The 20,954-nt window shown below is 41.3% G+C and overlaps 1 pseudogene; it reads right to left on the bottom strand.

Annotated features, from left to right (window-relative positions):
• Positions 1–1,313: 1,313 nt before the first annotated feature.
• Positions 1,314–20,954, bottom strand: part of LOC140211018 (serine/threonine-protein kinase PDIK1L pseudogene) — a 38,159-nt pseudogene continuing 18,518 nt past the window's right edge.

Genomic DNA, 20,954 nt, shown 5'->3' with positions numbered 1-20,954 from the left:
ATTTTTCTTTTAGCCAGAGGGTTGTGAATCTGTGGAATTCATTGCCATAGATGGCTGTGGAGGTCGAGTCATCGGGTATATTTAAAGCAGAAGTTGATTAGCAAGGCCAGACATTACAGGAAGAAGACAGAAGAATGGGATTGAGATGGAAAGTAAATCAATCATGATTGAATGGTGAGCCAAATGGCCCAAGTATGCTCTTATGTCTTTTGGAAAGCATTTTCAAATGATACTCCGATCATACCCAATGTCACAAACCATGAAGGGACATGCTGTGCATGGCTGATGTGCAAATGTTGGGTTTTCATTGATGCAGATGTTGAGATCTGCATGATGGCAAACAACATGGTCTCTTATTGACTTTCCAACGCTTGGATTATCTCAGCAATGAATCCATCTGGGCATCAATCACTGTTGCAACAATCTGAACAAAGTATGCATGGAGATCTCAAATGGGTTAAGCTTTCCCTCACAACGACGAAGAGAAAGCTGCTTTATTAATACCAATAATATAATTAGGAACAACACAGCAAATTAAAACTTACAAATCAGTAAGATTCCCATCAGGTAGTGGCATTAGCTTATTAATAATTTTACCCCTTCAAATGAAGACCAATAATAGACCCTTGTATAATGCTGGTTTTCTGGCAGAAGATAACCCTTCAAAGCTAACTTGTAAAATACGAGAGCAGATATCGGTTGTGATGATCCTGGCCTGCTCTGCTTTGCAGTGCTGGATTGAAGGACAAAATGGAGGGCATAAAGAGAGAAGGAAGAGTTTGGCCCTCTTCCTGAGGGTCACACAATGAGGGATAAGGTAGTGCCACCAGAGAGCATGCACAGAATTATGTCAATCCACCTCAAAAATGGGTGCACAAAAATCAAAGCTGCCAATTACTTGCTCTTCTAACGGGGGGGGGGGGTTGGGGGAAGAGGAGAAAGAGGGAAGGCTTGGGCAATGGACAGAGTACAGAGGCAATTCAGCACTAGACGCACCCTACTCTGTTAGTAAGTAGTGCTTTTGAGACTAAGCTTTTACCCAGTGAAAGAGTCTAGAACTGACATCCAACTTTGACCACAGGGTTTGACCACTTGACCCCTTCCTTCTCTCGAGGAAATAAAGATCCTGAAAGAATCCTGAACTTGTAATGATTTATAAAACTGCAGTGGGCACGGCTAATAAACACTTTTCACCATGTATGATAAGCAGTTACACACAAAGGCCATAATAGGCCATTTTTCCATCAGTCATCTCCCCAGATATTAAACTTTCCTTTCCATCCACTTTGAGCTGCAGAGATGAGCATTTACCTTTACATTCTCAGTCTTGTTCCAGTGAATACAAATTGCTCAATTTGAGCTCGCAGGATAAATGCGTCGGGCCGCTCCTGGGGGCTATATGCCAACATGTCTCGTAGAAGCTTCTGGATACCTTTGTTCAGAGCTCTTTTACTGTACATGGGAATTGGAAGTTCTAGGCTGGGATTCTCCATCAATGCCTGTCCCACCGGGACTAAGTTACGTCCTTGAGAAAGATATGCACCTGCAAAAGTGGTCAAGTATTCTGGGTTAATTAGTGTAACTGAACATCATCTCATCCCCTCATCTAAAACATTATTCACCCCCTCAAATCAGAACTTGAATTCTACTGATGATCAAACTGTTGTCAGTTTTGTACTTGAACATCAACTCTGACATTTAAAACAAAGCTCTGGTTTCTCAATTCACACAATATTGATGTTGAGTTAGAGTTATAGAGTACTACCGCACAGAAAATGGCTCTTCAGCCCATCTATTCTGTGCCAAACTTAATCTGCCTTGTTGTATTGACCCACACGCAGACTATAAGCCTCCATACCTTTCCCATCCATGCACTTATCCAAACTTCTCTTAAAATGTTGAAATCGAATCCACATCCACCACTTCTGCTGGCAGCTCGTTCCACACTTTTCTCTTCAGTTTCCCCTTAAGTATTTCACTTTTTGCCCTTAAATCTAACTTCTCATTCTAGTCTGGGCAACAGAATAGAAAATGCAGTGCTGGGGTAACAGAAAATACCATATGATAGAGGTTCAGAATTAGGCCTTTTGGCCCATCAAGTTTACTCCACCAATTCTTCATGGTTGATCCAGTTTTCCTCTCAGCCCCAATCTCCTGCCTTCTCCCCATATCCCTTCATGCTCTGACCAACCAAGAATCTATCAGCTATGTCTTAAATATGCATAAAAACTTGGCAGAGAATTTCACAGATTGACCATTCTCTGGCTAAAGAAATTCCTCATCTCCATTCTAAAAGGTCTCTCCTCTATTCTGAGGCTGTCCTCTCTGGTCTTAGACTCTCCACATCCACTTTATCAAGGCCTTTCACCATTCGATAGGTTTCAATGAGGTCACCCCTCATTTTTCTGAATTCTAGTGAATACAGGCCCATAGCCATTAAATGCTTTTCATATGACAACCCATTCAATCCTGGAATCATTTTCATGAACCTCCATTGAACTCTCTCCAATTTCAGCATATCCTTTCTAAGATAAGAGGTCCAAACCTGCTCACAGTCCTCCAAATGAGGCCTCACCAGTGCTTTTTAAAGGCTCAATATTACATTCTAGACCTCTTGAAGTGAATGCTAACATTGCATTTGCCTTCCTCAACCTGCAAATTAACCTTTAGTCCATTTGCACCTCAGTTTTTTGTATTTTCTCTCCACTTACAAAATAGTTAACTTTCTTTTCTTTTACCAAAGTGTGTGACCATACACTTCCTCACACTGTGTTCCACCTACCACTTTTTTTTTGCCCACTCTCCTAATCCAGCAGTTCTCAACCACCGGGCCGCAAGGCATGTGCTACCGGGCTGCAAGGAAACAATATGATTTGGCGATATGGGTCAGCTGCACCTTTCCTCATTCCCTGTCACGCCCACTGTTGAGCCATTACGCATGCGAGGTCATTACCCACAAGTCACCCATGTCAGCGCAGGAAGGAGATCAACTCCTCAAGCTTGCAAATGACGGCAGGCTGAAAGGTATGTTTGACGTAACATCTCTGCCGGCATTCTGGATCAAAGTCAAGGCTAAATATCCTGAGATAGCCACGAAAGCACTGAAAACGTTGCTTCCATTTCCAACATCATATTGCTGCGAAGTGGAGTTTTCTGCAATGAATGCAATGAAAACTAAATTGCGGAATTGACTGGACATCAGGAACCCCCTTCGAGTATCGCTGTCTCCCATCACCCCTCGATAGGACCGTCTTGTTGCAGGGAAACAAGCCCAGGGCTCTCACTGATTCAGCGATATTGGTGTGTTGCAATGATTTTATATGTTCATACGGGGAAAATATGTGCTGTGTGTTTAATATCCAAATGTTACTTAAAATGTTATGATGCTATTGACTTACAAGTGACTTATATAACCATATAATTTTTATATAATATATATATTAATGACTTGGATGAGGGAATTAAATGCAGCATCTCCAAGTTTGCGGATGACACGAAGCTGGGCGGCAGTGTTAGCTGTGAGGAGGATGCTAAGAGGATGCAGGGTGACTTGGATAGGTTAGGTGAGTGGGCAAGTTCATGGCAGATGCAATTTAATGTGGATAAATGTGAAGTTATCCACTTTGGTGGCAAAGACAGGAAAAGAGATTATTATCTGATTGGTGGCCGATTAGGAAAAGGGGAGGTGCAATGAGACCTGGGTGTCATTATACACCAGTCATTGAAAGTGGGCATGCAGGTACAGCAGGCAGTGAAAAAGGCAAATGGTATGCTGGCATTTATAGCAAGAGGATTCGAGTACAGGAACAGGGAGGTACTACTGCAGTTGTACAAGGCCTTGGTGAGACCACACCTGGAGTATTGTGTGCAGTTTTGGTCCCCTAATCTGAGGAAAGACATTCTTGCCATAGAGGGAGTACAAAGAAGGTTCACCAGATTGATTCCTGGGATGGCAGGACTTTCATATGATGAAAGACTGGATGAACTAGGCTTATACTCGTTGGAATTCAGAAGATTGAGGGGGGGATCTGCTTGAAACGTATAAAATCCTAAAGGGATTGGACAGGCTAGATGCAGGAAGATTGTTCCTGATGTTGGGGAAGTCCAGAACGAGAGGTCACAGTTTGAGGATAAAGGGGAAGCCTTTTAGGACCGAGATGAGGAAAAACTTCTTCACACAGAGAGTGGTGAATCTGTGGAATTCTCTGCCACAGGAAACAGTTGAGGCCAGTTCATTGGCTATATTTAAGAGGGAGTTAGCTATGGCCCTTGTGGCTAAAGGGATCAGGGGGTATGGAGGGAAGGCTGGTGCAGGGTTCTGAGTTGGATGATCAGCCATGATCATACTGAATGGCGGTGCAGGCTCGAAGGGCCGAATGGCCTACTCCTGCACCTATTTTCTATGTTTTCTATAACAATTACAGCACGGAAACAGGCCATCTCGGCCCTTCTAGTCCGTGCCGAACTCTACTCTCACCTAGTCCCACCGACCTGCACTCAGCCCATAACCCTCCATTCCTTTCCTGTCCATATAGCTATCCAATTTTTCTTTAAATGATAATATCGAACCTGCCTCTACCACTTCTACTGGAAGTTCGTTCAATACTTACTTCAAGCTCCCCTGTCCTCCCCTGATAATTGACTTATTACTATATTCATGCGAGGAAAATATGTGCTGTGTTTAATATTAAATTCATTAGATAAACCCTTTTAGAAACGAAATTGAATGTATTAGCCACTTATCACCTATATTCCGGTTGTGATTAACACCACCACCCACCCCACCCCCCAAACAGAATCGCCAAAAATGATTTGCAGAAAAAGAAATCGGCAGGTACACGCATGCCCACACAAGGCTTCATGGTCATTGTAGTCTTTCTCTGGGTAAACAATGCATTTGACTGCTACTCTTGTCCGTTGGCAACCCCCTGGGTTGGCCAGTCTACAAGAATATTATCAATATTAAACCGGTCAGCGGTGCAAAAAAAGGTTGGGAACCCCTGTCCTAATCTGTCTGTCCTTCTGTAGCCTCTTCTTTCCTCAAACTACCTTCCCCTTCACCCATCATCTTATTGTCTGCGGTCATCAATTCCAGCAGGTGCCAGCAATGGAAGGGTAATTAATGGCAGGTGACCCAGGGAACTGCAAAAACAGGTTAAAGAGGAAACTCAGGCCAGGAAAGGTACAAGACATAACATCCCCGCCCTTAAAAAAAGTTGCTCTGATGCAACCTAAAGCTACCCCCAATGACAGGGATAGGATGTAGAGGAGCAAAAGGCATCTTTTGATTTGGCTTACCAACAACCTGACACATCTGGCGTGACCTACAGCTTGTGCTACATCAGGCCTCACAACAGGCCAGGAGAAATGGCTAGGCACATGGTCAAGATTATTGCTATTGCCTAAACGACCAGCAAGGCAATGATCATGAGTCAAATGCAATGTTAGGCCAGTAAACATCGGGAACAACAATTTGATAAACACTACTCCAATCATCCTGAGAGTCCACTTTCTCATGAACACTCCATTGCCGATAAAATAGCTGAAAGAGACTGCTACAATTGCTTTCGCTGAGAACACCTCTTCAAACAGAGGCGACAAAGAAGGGTCTCTTTTCTCTTCAAGCACCAGCTGTTTACAAGATGGAAACACTTAGCCAAACCCTGTTAGAACTTCATCACCTTTGGGCATTAAGATATCACAGAGGGCAGTATCAGGGAGATTGTCAGAGCTCTTGCCTTTGTTTTGATCTTTCTTAGACATTGCACAAGTAGAAACACATGCTTACTTCCTTGATACATCCACTGTCTGGAGAAAAAGAAGAATTTGCTACAGTTTTCACAAAAGCTACAGGCTTCACAGATTTCTGCTTCTTATTAAGCATTGAGTATTCAGCAATTAGATGACCAGGTTTCTTGCAATAGAATACACTGTGGCATTTTCAGATACAAAATTCTCAGCCAAGGGTGAGGCGGGGGTGCTGGTTTTAAAGATTGTGCCTGATGGGATAGGCCTTTACCCCTGTACTCTGATTGCTGTTTACTGCCAAAACTGACTTTGTGGGTTAAGACAAACTCATCTGCCAATATGGAAGCTTGCTCAAGGATTGATTCCTTTTGCTTATTTAAATAAACAGATACAACAGGGAGGCAGCTCTTAAATTCCTCAAGCAAGATGAGTTGACAAAGTTGTTCTTTAATTTCTACTTGTTGAGCCAAACACCACCAGTCTCTCTGGAAAACTCAACATGTTTTCTGGTCAGGCTTACTATAGCCCCTAAAGCACTGGCGATAAGCCTCAGGAACCAACTCGTAAGATTTTAAGATAGCCACTTTGACCTCATCATAATTCAGGTTCTTTTCAATGCGTAGAGCAGAGTAGGCTTCCTGAGTCTTGCCTTTCAAAACACTATAAAAGCAGAGACGAGACATGTTTAGGTTAATTTGAAGCAATAGTGACCCATTATTGGCATCCTTCTCTGCAGATGGTAGAATTAACTAATACTGCTACCTACATCAAATTCAGAATAATCAGACTTGTGAGCATTCTTAAACTAATTCCTTAACGAAACGTTTGATCTAAATGCATTTGTCGTTCCTTAGCGACTATGGCTGGATGGGAGGCAAGGACCTCAATGTAATAGCTACCACGAAAGAGGATGCTGAGTAAACTTGTGGGCCTGAAGATAAACAAGTCCCCTGCTCCAGGTGGAATGCATCCCAGGGTACTGAAAGAAGTTATAGTTGAGACTTTGGTGATGATTTACCAAAATTCTCTGGACTCCAGGCAGGTCTTGGCAGATTAGGAGACTGCAAATGTCATGCCACTGTTCAAAACAAAAGGATGTAGGCAAAAGGCAGATATCTATAGGCTAGTTAATTTAACATTTATAGTTGGGAAAATGCGTAAAACTATTAAAAGAAGAAATAGTGAGGCATCTGGAAAGAAATGGATCCATCAGGCAGACACAGCATGGATTCAGCAAAGGCAGGTCCTGTTTGACAAACTTACTGGAGTTCCTTGAGGATATAACGAGTGCAGTGGATAGAGGGGAACAGATGGACGCTATTTACTTGGAGTTCCAGAAGGCAATTGATAAGGTGCCACATAAAAGACTTATCCATAAGATAAGAATGCATAGAGTTGAGGGGGGGGGTGATGTATTAGCACAGATAGAGGATTGGTTAACTCATTGGTCCCCAACCACCAGGCCACAAGGAAACAATGAGTCAACTGCACCTTTTCTCATTCCCTGTCACGCACTGTTGAACTTGAACGCACACAAGATCATTACCCATGCGAGGACATCAGTCAGTCATTAACCTACAACTACTCGATGAGTAAAAAACAAACGTTGCTTGAGTGTTTCTTTGGAAGAGAGGGTATGGGACATAAAAAGCCTAACGATGATGATAACACAGAGACAGCTGAGGCCAAGACTGCAAAAACAAAAGCTTCCTTCAACAGAAAAATACAATGAGTCGTACATAAAATATGGCTTTTTGCGACCAGTGACTCACACGCTTCAAGCCCCCTGTGTGTGATGTGTGGAGACAAGCTGTCTAATGAGGCAATGAAGCCCTCAAAACTGCTTTGGCACCTTGAGTCCAAGCACCCTGCTCTAAAGACAAACACGTTGAATTTTCTGAGCAGAAAAAATGTGAGCAAGCGGACAGAAGTGCTGAGAGCCACCACCTCCACAAATGCTGTTGCTCTGAAAGTGTCGTACTTAATGGCTAGCCATATTGCTAAGGCTAAGAAGCCTTTCACTGTTGGTGAAGAATTAATTCTGCTTGCTGCCAAGGACATGTGCCGTGAACTGTTGGGAGAAGCTGAAGCTAACAAGATGGCACAGGTTTCTCTTTCAGCTACCACAGTTTCAAGGAGAATCGATGACATAGCGGAGGACATCGAAGCACAGCTGTTGGAATGGCTTAACAAGTCTGGCTTCACGACCTGAGTCAAAGAGGTTACTCCGGAATGCAGTCTACACACTGTATCACAGGAAAATGCTGGCTAGCCAAAGAATGTCACCTGATCTTAACAGCATATTGTGACATTGTTGAAGTTATCTTTTCTTTTTAAATCTTTTTAATAATTTTTCCAAAGTTGTAAACAAAATAACAATGTTGACAGAAAGATTAGAATAATCTTATTGTTAATAAACATATACAGAAAACATTTCAGATGACTTAAAATTCATATATTTTAAATTAATAAGAAGGATTTGGAAAGGTCAAATTACATCATATGAAAATGTAGAACAAATGGTTTCCAAGTTTCTTCAAATTTAACCGAAGGATCAAAAATATCACTTTTAATTTTTTCTAAATTTAAACATAATATAGTTTGGGGAAACCATTGGACTGTAGTAGGAGGATTGGTCTCCTTCCAGTTCAATAAAATAGATCTTCTGGCCATTAAAGTAACAAATGCTATCATCCGACAGGCTGAAGAAGATAAAGATCTATGTTCTAGCATTGGCAATCCAAAAATTGCCATAATTTTTCCAAAAGAGGACAGGACCAAAACATATGAGTTAAAGAAGCCACCTCAGAGTGACATCTGTCACAAATAGGGTTTATATGGGAATAAAAACAGGCTAATTTATCTTTAGACATATGGGCTCTATACACTAAATTGTATTAATGTATGTTCAGCACATATAGAGGAAATACTGACTAATTGAAAAATTTTATCTCATTTCTCTATAGGTAGGCAAAGTTGAAGTTCCCTTTCCCATTCATTTTTAATTTTATCAGATATACCTGGCTGTAATTTCATAATTATATCATAGATAGATGTTATTAATCCTTCCTGAAGAGGATTTAAACCTAAAATTTTATCAATGATATCAGTAGGGTATGAGGTCGGAAAGGTAGGCAACATAGTATTTAAAAAAAATTATTTGTAAATACAAAAATAAAAAAAAAATAAAAAAAAAGAGATCTAGGCAAATCAAATTTCTTGGATAACTGTTCAAAAGACATGAAACAGTTATCCAGAAATATGTCAGGAAAACATGTTATACCTTTCGTTTTACGTATCAAAAAGGCTTGGTCCATAACAGAGGGTTGAAAAAAAATTGGATATAATAGGACTTGATAATATAAATTGGTTCAAAGCAAAAATTTATGAAATTGGAACCATATTTGCAATGCATGTTTAAGTATTGGATTAACCATTTGTTTATTCAACTTAGAGAATACAAAAGGAAGTGAAGTTCCTAAAACGGAAACCAAAGAGAACCCTTGTACAGAGCAACCTTCAAGGTTTACTCATTGTGGACTTGGAATTATATCCCAATCTTGTGTTCAAAATATTAAATATTGAATATTAATTGCCCAGTAATAGAATCTTAGGTTAGGCAGTGCTAAGCCACCATCTTTCTTGGACTTCTGTAAGTATTTTTTTTACTTAATCTGGGATTTTTGTTCTGCCGTATATAAGAGGAAATTTTAGAATCAATAGTATCAAAAAAGGATTTAGGAATAAAAGCTGGTATTATTTGAAATAAATATAAAAATGTAGGTAAAATAATCATTTTAATAGCATTAATTCGACCAGTGAGAGACAGTGGGGACCACTTAGTAATCAGTTGTTTAACCTGATTAATTAACGGTAAAAGGTTGAACTTGAATAGATCCTCATGTCTCTTGGTAATTTTAACTCCCAAATAAGTAAAATAGTCAGTAGTCACTCTAAATGGAGAGCATCTATAAATGGGAACCTGCATATTTAATGGAAAAAGTTCGCTCTTACCTAGATTCAGTTTATAACCAGAAAAACTACTAACCTAAGCAAGCAAAGTTAATACTACTGGAATGAATTTTCCCGGGTTAGAAATATATACCGGTAAATCATCTGCATATAGTGATAATTTAGGAGTCTCATTTCCACAGCTTATGCCAAATATATTAGGGGAGTCACGAATAGCAATAGCTAGCAGTTCCAAGGCAATATTGAATAGTAGTGGACTGAGAGGGCAGCCCCACCTAGTGCCACAGAATAGATGAAAAAGGGGAGATCTTTGATTATTAAATACCAAAGCCAAAGGAGTAAAATATATCAGTTTAATCCAAGACATAAATATCGGACTAAAATTAAATTTCTCAAGGGTATTAAATAAATATGTCCATTCAACTCTGTCAAAGGCTTTCTCAGCGTCCAATGAAATAACACATTCTGGAATTCTGGGTGAAGGAGTATAAACAATATTCATTAATCTAATATTAAAAAAGAGTAACGATTTTTAATAAATCTAGTCTGATCAGCAGAAATAATTTGAGGTAATACGTTCTCCAGTCTCATTGCCAATATTTTAGAAAAAATCTTAGAATCCACATTCAACAACGATAAAGGCCTATAAGATGCACATTCAGTGGGATCCTTATCTTTAAGAATTAGGGAAATAGAAGCTCGATAAAAAGATTGTGGTAATTTACCTATAGATACTGCATCCCTAAAAATTATACATAGCCAAGGAGTCAGTGTAGTAGAGAAAAATTTTTTAAAATTCTACTGTATATATTACCTATTATATTATGTAATAGGTATGTCTAGTTTTAAATGTTCATTAGATGATAGTTTTGGAATATTCAATTTCTTTAAAAATTCATGCATTATAGTGGAGTCATCAGGAAATTCTGATTGATACAAGGATGTATAAAATTCTTGAAAGGATTTATCTATCTCGTCATGGTCAACCATCAAAGTGCCATCTTGTTTTTGAATCTTAACAATCTGGCGCTTAACCGAGGCAGATTTCAATTGATTAGCCAATAGTTTCCCAGTTTTATCACCATGTATATAGAATTGACTCTTAGTTTTAGTTAATTGACTTTCAATTGAAGATGATAGTAATAGATTATGTTCCATTTGAAGTTCAACTCTGTTTGTAAAGCTCCTGATTAGGGGCTATAGAATATTTCTTGTCAATTTCTTTAATCTTGTCAACCACTTTAAGTGTTTCATTATTAGTTCTCTTTTTTAATCCAGCAGTATATGAAATTTGTCCACAAATATGCTTTAAAAGTATCCCATAGTGCCCCACTGGAAATATCCTCTGTAGAATTTGTTGTGAAGAAAAAACCTGTTCCTCAATAAACTTGACAAAATCCGAATCTTGAAGCAAAGTGGTATTAAATCTCCATTGTCTGGAACTAGTAGATGTATCCCTTGACTTAATAGATAGTTTCAACGGTGCATCATCAGAAACAGTAATGGAATCATATTTGCAACCAGTAACAAGTGGAATTACTTGAGAATCAATAAGAAAATAATCAATTCTTGAATAATGCAAACAACAGTAATTCTGCAGATGCTGGAAATTCAAGCAACACACATAAAAGTTGCCGGTGAACGCAGCAGGCCAGGCAGCATCTCTAGGAAGAAGTGCAGTCGACGTTTCAGGCCGAGACCCTTCATCAGGACTAACTGAAGGAAGAGTGAGTAAGGGATTTGAAAGTTGGAGGGGGAGGGGGAGATCCAAAATGATAGGAGAAGACAGGAGGGGGAGGGATAGAGCCAAGAGCTGGACAGGTGATAGGCAAAAGGGATATGAGAGGATCATGGGACAGGAGGTCCGGGAAGAAAGACAAGGGGTATATTCAGAGGGACAGAGGGAGAAAAAGGAGAATGAGAGAAAGAATGTGTGTATAAAAATAAGTAACAGATGGGGTACGAGGGGGAGTGGGGCATTAGCGGAAGTTAGAGAAGTCGATGTTCATGCCATCAGGTTGGAGGCTACCCAGACAGAATATAAGGTGTTGTTCCTCCAACCTGAGTGTGGCTTCATCTTTACAGTAGAGCAGGCCGTGGATAGACATGTCAGAATGGGAATGGGATGTGGAATTAAAATGTGTGGCCACTGGGAGATCCTGCTTTCTCTGGCAGACAGAGCGCAGGTGTTCAGCAAAGCGGTCTCCCAGTCTGCGCCGGGTCTCGCCAATATATAAAAGGCCACATCGAGAGCACCGGACGCAGTACATCACCCCAGCCGACTCACAGGTGAAGTGTTTCCCCATCCCTCCCCACTGATCTCCCTCCTGGCACTTATCCGTGTAAGCGGAACAAGTGCTACACATGCCCTTACACTTCCTCCCTTACCACCATTCAGGGCCCCAGTCCTTCCAGGTGAGGCGACACTTCACCTGTGAGTTGGCTGGGGTGATATACTGCGTCCAGTGCTCCCGATGTGGCCTTCTCTATATTGGCGAGACCCGACGCAGACTGGGATACCGCTTTGCTGAACACCTGCGCTCTGTTCGTCAGAGAAAGCAGGATCTCCCAGTGGCCACACATTTTAATTCCACATCCCATTCCGACATGTCTATCCACGGCCTCCTCTACTGTAAAGATGAAGCCACACTCAGGTTGGAGGAACAACACCTTATATTCTGTCTGGGTAGCCTCCAACCTGATGGCATGAACATCGACTTCTCTAACTTCCGCTAAGGTCCCAACTCCCCCTCGTACCCCATCTGTTACTTATTTTTATACACACATTCTTTCTCTCACTCTCCTTTTTCTCCCTCTGTCCCTCTGAATATACCCCTTGCCCATCCTCTGGGTCCCCCCCCCTTGTCTTTCTTCCCAGACCTCCTGTCCCATGATCTTCTCATATCCCTTTTGCCTATCACCTGTCCAGCTCTTGGCTCCATCCCTCCCCCTCCTGTCTTCTCCTATCATTTTGGATCTCCCCCTCCCACTTTCAAATCCCTTACTCACTCTTCCTTCAGTTAGTCCTGACGAAGGGTCTCGGCCTGAAATGTCGACTGCACCTCTTCCTAGAGATGCTGCCTGGCCTGCTGCGTTCACCAGCAACTTTTATATGAATTCTTGAATAATGATGATATTCATGTGAAAAAAATGAGAACTCTTTCTCATTTGGATGCAAGAATCTCCAAATTTCTGAGATTCCAGAGTCAGTCATAAAAGAATTAATAAGGGTAACCGATTTAATCAGAAGTACTTGATTAGACATGGATCTATCCATCAAAGGATTTAAACAACAATTGAAATCTCCACCCATAATCAACATATAATCATTTAAATTAGGAAGAGATGTAAAGAGATTCTTTAAAAAAAATCAGGACAGTCAACATTTGGGGCATAAACATTATGCATAACAACTTTTTTGTTAAATAACAAACCAGTAATCAACAAAAATCTGCCATTCGGGTCTGAAACCATCTCATGGTGCAGAAATGAAATTGATCTTCGGCCTGTGAATTCGAGTGGTACTGTTATCCCTTCCAAAACCTAAAAAAAATGCTGATTATCTTTTTTCCAGACATGAGTTTCTTGTACAAAGATAACGTGAGCATTCATCGTATGGAATACGTTAAAAATTTTCTTCTGTTTAATCAGGTGGTTTAAACCATTTGTCTTCCAAGAAACCAAATTAATAATCTTATCCATTGTACTGAACGCGAGCATAAGGTGTGTAAAGGGTTAACCAGAGTACAAACTCATGACCCCGGAAGAGGAAAAAAGGTCCAAAGAGGAACCGGAAGTTACGACATTTCAGAGATTTTGGTAGTTTCAGATCAGCCATTTAAAAAGAAAAAGTAAATTAAAAATAAGAACAAAAATGCCTCCCTCCTCCTGCAAAAACCTGGAAAAAAGCCAGAAAGTGGCCAATGCTAAATCTACAACTAATTCTAACCCCATCCTTCCAGAAGGCAACCCAAAGGAAATATGTTTAGCATAAGAAATACCACCCATATTCAAAAAAGTGGGAAAAAAAGTTACTATAAAGGTAAGGAAAAGCTTACAACAATTACGAACATAATATAGTTACTTCTTACTCATATTTCAAAAAAACAAAAAAACAGATCAAGCGCCAGTTCATGTTATTGGTTTTTTGTATATAAAAGATCGGAAGTGACGCGAAAAAAAGAGAATTTTAGGAAGAAAGCAATCCACCATCTTGAAATATAATACTACTCCAGTAATATTTCAAAAGAAAGGAAAACAAGCATTAAAATTGTAACTAAATAACTCTCAAGAAAACATATTAAAGGTGAGATTTACAAAATCACTAACAGAAAAGCATACTATCATTTAACGATAAAGAACGTACCTGCACTACGAGATCAAGGCAAAAACCCTCAGAATATAAAGTTCTACTTTTACAAACTAAATATTAACTATTTTTAAAAAGAAAGGAAACGAAAAACAGATCAAAGGTGAGGAAGAAAAAGAACAATGTATTAATTAGTCCTCAGAGGGAGACAGATTATCAAGGAAACTTAGCTCCGGTCGGAGTTTTGAATAAGCTATGAGAATTGTCCGGCATAACAACTCTCAAATAAGCTGGGAACAGTAACGCTATTTTATAGCCCTGACGATAAAATTCTGACATCTGTAGCTTAAAAGCCATCCATTTTTTTCAATATTTCTTGACTGTAGTCTTCGACAATTCAAAATTTAAAATTTTGAAACTCAATCATGCCTTTCTGCCGAGCAGCACAAATCACTTGCTCCTTATCATGAACATAACGAAACCGAACAATGACTGGCCTTGGTCTGGCCAGTTTCGCTGGTTTAAAACGTAAAGACTGGTGTGCACGGTCTAACAGTGGGGGTTCCTCCAATATACCTGGACCAAACACATCTGCTAACAATTTAGAAAAATATTTAGTTGGATCTCCTGTCTCAATATCTTCAGGAAAACTGATTATTCGCAAATTCTGTCGTCAAGAGCGATTTTCAAGATCAATAGTCTTAGCTTGATAACGTTCCAGCTGTTGAGTTACTGAAGTTAAACTTTTTTCAAGAGCTTCAATTTTTCCAATCTCTTTTGCAGCCATCTTCGTCTAGTTCCACGATTCTAATTTGTTGTTAATCGATTTCACGTCTGAACAATTTAAGATCATTTTGAGTGGTTTTCACCACACCTACAATTATGGCAAGTCTTCGATTAACTGTATAGTCTAGAAGTTTCTTCATTGCTTCAGCAGTTAGCAAAGCTTCCTTCAATGCTTCAGGATCACCATCTTTTTTCCCGTTCCCGCCAGAGCCCTTTCCGTTTTTAACTTCTTGTCCTCTGGTATGCATTTTCAGTAAGTAAAAGTCAAAGTTCAATGATATATTTGTAGTATAAATCGTTTAGTGTAGGTATAGGTAAAGTGAATGAGTGGTCATATGTTAAAAAGATAAAGGGTGTGGAGCGATGCCAAAATACAGCTCACTCCATGAGCCCCCTGCTGGAAAGTCTGAAGTTGTCAATCACATCAAAGCAAAAGCACTTAACTCACATCTGTTTGAGCAGCTTTGTGAGGAAATGGATGCAGGGCACAAACGCCTTCTCTTACACCCTGAAGTCAGGTGGCTATCAAGGGGGAGAGCCCTGGCCAGGGTTTTTGAGTTAAGAGAACAGCTACAGAGATTTCTTTCAGGAAAAGTCACCACTGGCAGCACTCTTCTGTGACGAGGAGTGGATAGCAAAACTCGCTTATCTGTGTGACATCTTCAACCTGCTCAATGAACTCAATTTGTCACTTCAGGGGAGAATGACAACTGTCTTCAAGTTGGCAGATAAAGTGTCTGCTTTCACAGCCAAACTGGAACTATGGGGACAGCGAGTGGACAGAGGCATATTTGACATTTTCCCAACATTAGCTGGGAATTTGGGAGAGATTGAGGCTCACAGCTGGTGTGCGATCACCTATCTTCGCTGTCGACAGAATTCGAGCGTTACTTCCCAACTGCAAATGACCCAAGATGTGCAAAGGAATGGGTCCATGACCCACTTGTGAATATCCCCGGTGAATCATCCATGTCAGCGCGGGAAGACCAACTCCTCGAGTTTGCAAATGATGGTGGGCTGAAAATTATGTTTGACATAACATCTCTGCCGGCATTCTGGATCAAAGTCAAGGCTGAATATCCTGAGATAGCCACGAAAGCACTGAAAACGTTGCTTCCATTTCCAGCATCATATCTCTGTGAAGCGGAGTTTTCTGCAATGAATACAACAAAAACTAAATTGCAGAATAGACTGGACATAAGGAACCCCCTTATGACTTATAATTGACTTATCACTATATTCATGCGAGGAAAATATGTGCTGTGTTTAATATTAAATTCGTTAGATAAACCCTTTTAGAAACAAAATTGAGTGTATTAGCCACTGATAAGTGACATATCACCTATATTCCGGTCACGATTAACACCCCACCCCCCACCTGTTGGCCGATCCACAAGAATATTGTCAATATTAAACCGGTCCGCGATGCAAAAAAGGTTGGCGATCCCTGTAGAAAGCAGAGAGTTGAGCTACATGGGTATTACTCTGGCTGGCAATCAGTGGTGAGCGGTGTGCCACAGGAGTCGGTGCTGGGCCTGCAACTGTTCATGATATATATTAACGATCTGGAAGAGGGGACCAAGTATAGTGTATCCAAGTTTGCTGATGCTACTAAATTGAGTGGAAAAGCAAATTGTGCAGAAGATATGGAGTCTGCAGACAGATATAGATAGGTTAAATGCGTGGGCAAGGGGCCGGCAGATGGAGTACAACGTTGGTAAATGTGGGGTCATCCACTTTGGAAGGAAAAATAGAAGAGCAGTACTGAAATGTTTACCCCTGCCAGGGAACAAAGTTTCTAACCAGGTTAACCTTGAAAACAAAAAAGGAAAAATAAAAGAGTGAACCATAGGAAGAACTGATTACTCAATCCATCTGGAACCAGCCCCCCCCCCCCCCAATTATGTTACAACTTCGGTTCTCAGGAAGTAACAGAGGAGTCAGGCCACAACAGGAATTACAAACAAAAGACATTTATTAAAGTTAAGGTTCATCCCGGTTTGGCAAAAGAATAAATCAAGGAAGGTAGTGCACCCGTGGCTGACAAGAGAAATTAGGGATAGTATCAATTCCAAAGAAGCAGCATACAAATTAGCCAGAGAAAGTGGCTCACCTGAGGACTGGGAGAAATTCAGAGTTCAGCAGAGGAGGACAAAGGGCTTAATTAGGAAGGGGAAAAAAGATTATGAGAGAAAACTGGCAGGCAACATAAAAACAGACTGTAAAAGCTTTTATAGATATGTAAAAAGGAAAAGACTGGTAAAGACAAATGTAGGTCCCCTACAGACAGAAACACGTGAATTGATTATGGGGAGCAAGGACATGGCAGACCAATTGAATAATTACTTTGGTTCTGTCTTCACTAAGGAGGACATAAATAATCTTCCAGAAATAGTAGGGGACAGAGGGTCCAGTGAGATGGAGGAACTGAGCGAAATACATGTTAGTAGGGAAGTGGTGTTAGGTAAATTGAAGGGATTAAAGGCAGATAAATCCCCAGGGCCGGATGGTCTGCATCCCAGGGTGCTTAAGGAAGTAGCCCAAGAAATAGTGGATGCATTAGTGATAATTTTTCAAAACTCGTTAGATTCTGGACTAGTTCCTGAGGATTGGAGGGTGGCTAATGTAACTCCACTTTTTAAAAAAGGAGGGAGAGAGAAACCGGGGAATTATAGACCGGTTAGCCTAACGTCGGTGGTGGGGAAACTGCTGGAGTCAGTTATCAAAGATTTGATAACAGCACATTTGGAAAGCGGTGAAATGATTGGACAAAGTCAGCATGGATTTGTGAAAGGAAAATCATGTCTGACGAATCTCATAGAATTTTTTGAGGATGTAACTAGTAGAGTGGATAGGGGAGAACCAGTGGATGTGGTATATTTGGATTTTCAGAAGGCTTTTGACAAGGTCCCACACAGGAGATTAGTGTGCAAACTTAAAGCACACGGTATTGGGGGTAAGGTATTGGTGTGGGTGGAGAGTTGGTTAGCAGACAGGAAGCAAAGAGTGGGAATAAACGGGACCTTTTCAGAATGGCAGGCGGTGACTAGTGGGGTACCACAAGGCTCAGTGCTGGGACCCCAGTTGTTTACGATATATATTAATGACTTGGATGAGGGAATTAAATGCAGCATCTCCAAGTTTGCGGATGACACGAAGCTGGGTGGCAGTGTTAGCTGTGAGGAGGATGCTAAGAGGATGCAGGGTGACTTGGATAGGTTGGGTGAGTGGGCAAATTCATGGCAGATGCAATTTAATGTGGATAAATGTGAAGTTATCCACTTTGGTGGAAAAAATAGGAAAACAGATTATTATCTGAATGGTGGCCGATTAGGAAAAGGGGAGGTGCAACGTGACCTGGGTGTCATTATACACCAGTCATTGAAAGTGGGCATGCAGGTACAGCAGGCGGTGAAAAAGGCGAATGGTATGCTGGCATTTATAGCGAGAGGATTTGAGTACAGGAGCAGGGAGGTACTACTGCAGTTGTACAAGGCCTTGGTGAGACCACACCTGGAGTATTGTGTGCAGTCTTGGTCCCCTAATCTGAAGAAAGACATCCTTGCCATAGAGGGAGTACAGAGAAGGTTCACCAGATTGATTCCTGGGATGGCAGGACTTTCATATGAAGAAAGACCGGATGAACTGGGCTTGTACTCGTTGGAATTTAGAAGATTGAGGGGGGATCTGATTGAAACGTATAAGATCCTAAGGGGATTGGACAGGCTAGATGCAGGAAGATTGTTCCCGATGTTGGGGAAGTCCAGAACGAGGGGTCACAGTTTGAGGATAGAGGGGAAGCCTTTTAGGACCGAGATTAGGAAAAACTTCTTCACACAGAGAGTGGTGAATCTGTGGAATTCTCTGCCACAGGAAACAGTTGAGGCCAGTTCATTGGCTATATTTAAGAGGGAGTTAGATATGGCCCTTGTGGCTAGGGGGGGTCAGGGGGTATGGAGGGAAGGCTGGGGCGGTGTTCTGAGTTGGATGATCAGCCATGATCATAATAAATGGCGGTGCAGGCTCGAAGGGCCGAATGGCCTACTCCTGCACCTATTTTCTATGTTTCTATGTTTATAAAAGGGTGACGTGTGGTGTGGTAGTGCTGGGGCAGAATCTGGGAAAGAGCGTGGGAGTGGGAGCTGCCTTGTTTTTAAGCAGTCTCCAGCAGGTGCCAGCAATGGAAGGGTAATTAATTGCAGGTGTCCCAAGGAACTGCAACACAGGTTAAAGAGGAAACACAGGCCAGGAAATGTACAGGACATAACACTGGTAGTGGAGTCCCGAGGCATTTGCACCTTCTACCTGATGGCAGCAGTGAGAAAAGAGCATGGGTGGTGAGGACCTTTGATGATGGGTGCTGCTTTTTTTTAATATTATGGCAATATAGATGTGCTCAACGGTTGGGAGGGTTTTTACCTGTGACGTACTGGGCTAAATCCAGTACCTCTTGCAGGATTTTCCACAGGCTGCAATGAGGCTAGTCAGAAAATCTCCCACCACTCATCTATAGAAGTTTGCCAAGGTTTTTGATGACATGCTGAATCTCTGCAGACTCCTGAGGAAACAGAGGCACTGCTCTGCTTTCTTCACAATTGTATTTATATATGCACACTCTCTCACCTGGGCTTGTATAGAAATTGGCTAGTTAGTTAACTCCGCTAACAGCCACGTGATTCAGTGGCAAGAAGGTAACCTTTGATGAGCAACACACATCTAGGGCCGGTATGATTTGGGGTTCAACCAAACCAGAAACCTAGATGTTCTGATTGAGGAACATTGATTGTAGCGAATGTTGTGCAAATACTGCCACCCACATAGTTATCATTTGCCAGGAAATGGCACATTGTACATCTGTATAAAACTACATTGAAAGTGTGCTTACCAAATTTTCAACTCTAACAAACAGTTACAGAAAAGGAAAAGAAAAATAAAAGGGCCCACTGCAGATAAACCAGTCTAATGTGCACATAAACGTTGGAGCTCATTTCTGGTCTAGTTGGGTCTATCACTCATTCTGTGTGAAGGACACCAGTCACAGTCTGAAATTCCCTCAAACACCATCTTGAATGAACTGGTTAACTCAGGAGTATTGTACTTCCTCCTTGGAGCCATTCACTTGCACAAAGCACCTCTTTCAACTGGGTCTCTCCTTTGAACAGCATTCTGCGGCATCTTCCCTCGAGTCCTGCTCCACAGCTCCCACCAAAAAAGACCCCAATCCAGACGATTGTCCTTCAGAAATCTTACCCCGCCAAGCTCTCTAGGATCTTCTCACAGCCCACTGGGCAGAAGGTTACAGCACATACCCAGACAGTCCTGATTGGCTGACACAACTTCCCAAGCTGGGCAACATGGTTCCTATCTTTAGCTGAAACCAAAACACTTATGAGCAGGACACACAACTTTTACAGAAAACAAAAAATAAAATTCCTCACAGCATAGCAGCAGTAATCTTAACCAGGGCATTACATATAATGGGTCCAGAACAGGTCCTCCAAGATAGTGACACCCAGTAATTTAAAGTTACTGACTCCCTTCACCTCTGACTCTCCAATGAGTACTAGTTCATGGACCTCTAGTTTCCTTCTCCTGAAGTTTATAATCAATACCTTGGTCTTATTGACATTGAGTTATTACACCATTCAGCCAAATTCTCAATTTCCCTCCAGTGTGTTGATTTATCATTACCTTTGATAATGGCCCACAACAGTGGTGTCATCAGCAAACTTGTATGTGGTGTTGGAGCTGTACTTAGCCACACAGTCATAGGTGTAAAGCGACTGGAGCAAGGGGCTAAACATACATCCCCGAGGTGCTCCTGTGTTGATGGAGATTGTGGAAGAAATGTCTTTGCCAATCTGAACTGACTGGGGTCCGTAAGTGAGGAGATCCAGGATCCAAAAAAAATTGCAAAGGGGCTATTGAGGCCCAGGTCCTGGGGTTTATGATTAGTTTCGAGGGGATGATATTAAATGCTGAGCTGTAGCCAATAAAGAGCATCCTGATGTCAGAAGTCTAAGTCTGGTGGTATAAGTAGTCACAAACTGGGGTCTTTCTTGGTTGCAGTGGATGACTGACTTCCTCTGCACCTCGTCATGCCCTTTGCTATCCATGAAGCATTGCAGAATCACCTTCA

This window comes from Mobula birostris, chromosome 2 (assembly GCF_030028105.1).
Source record: "Mobula birostris isolate sMobBir1 chromosome 2, sMobBir1.hap1, whole genome shotgun sequence".
Lineage (NCBI taxonomy): Eukaryota > Metazoa > Chordata > Chondrichthyes > Myliobatiformes > Myliobatidae > Mobula > Mobula birostris.
Note: the sequence above shows the minus strand (reverse complement) of the source record. Positions and strands in the feature narration are given on the sequence as shown.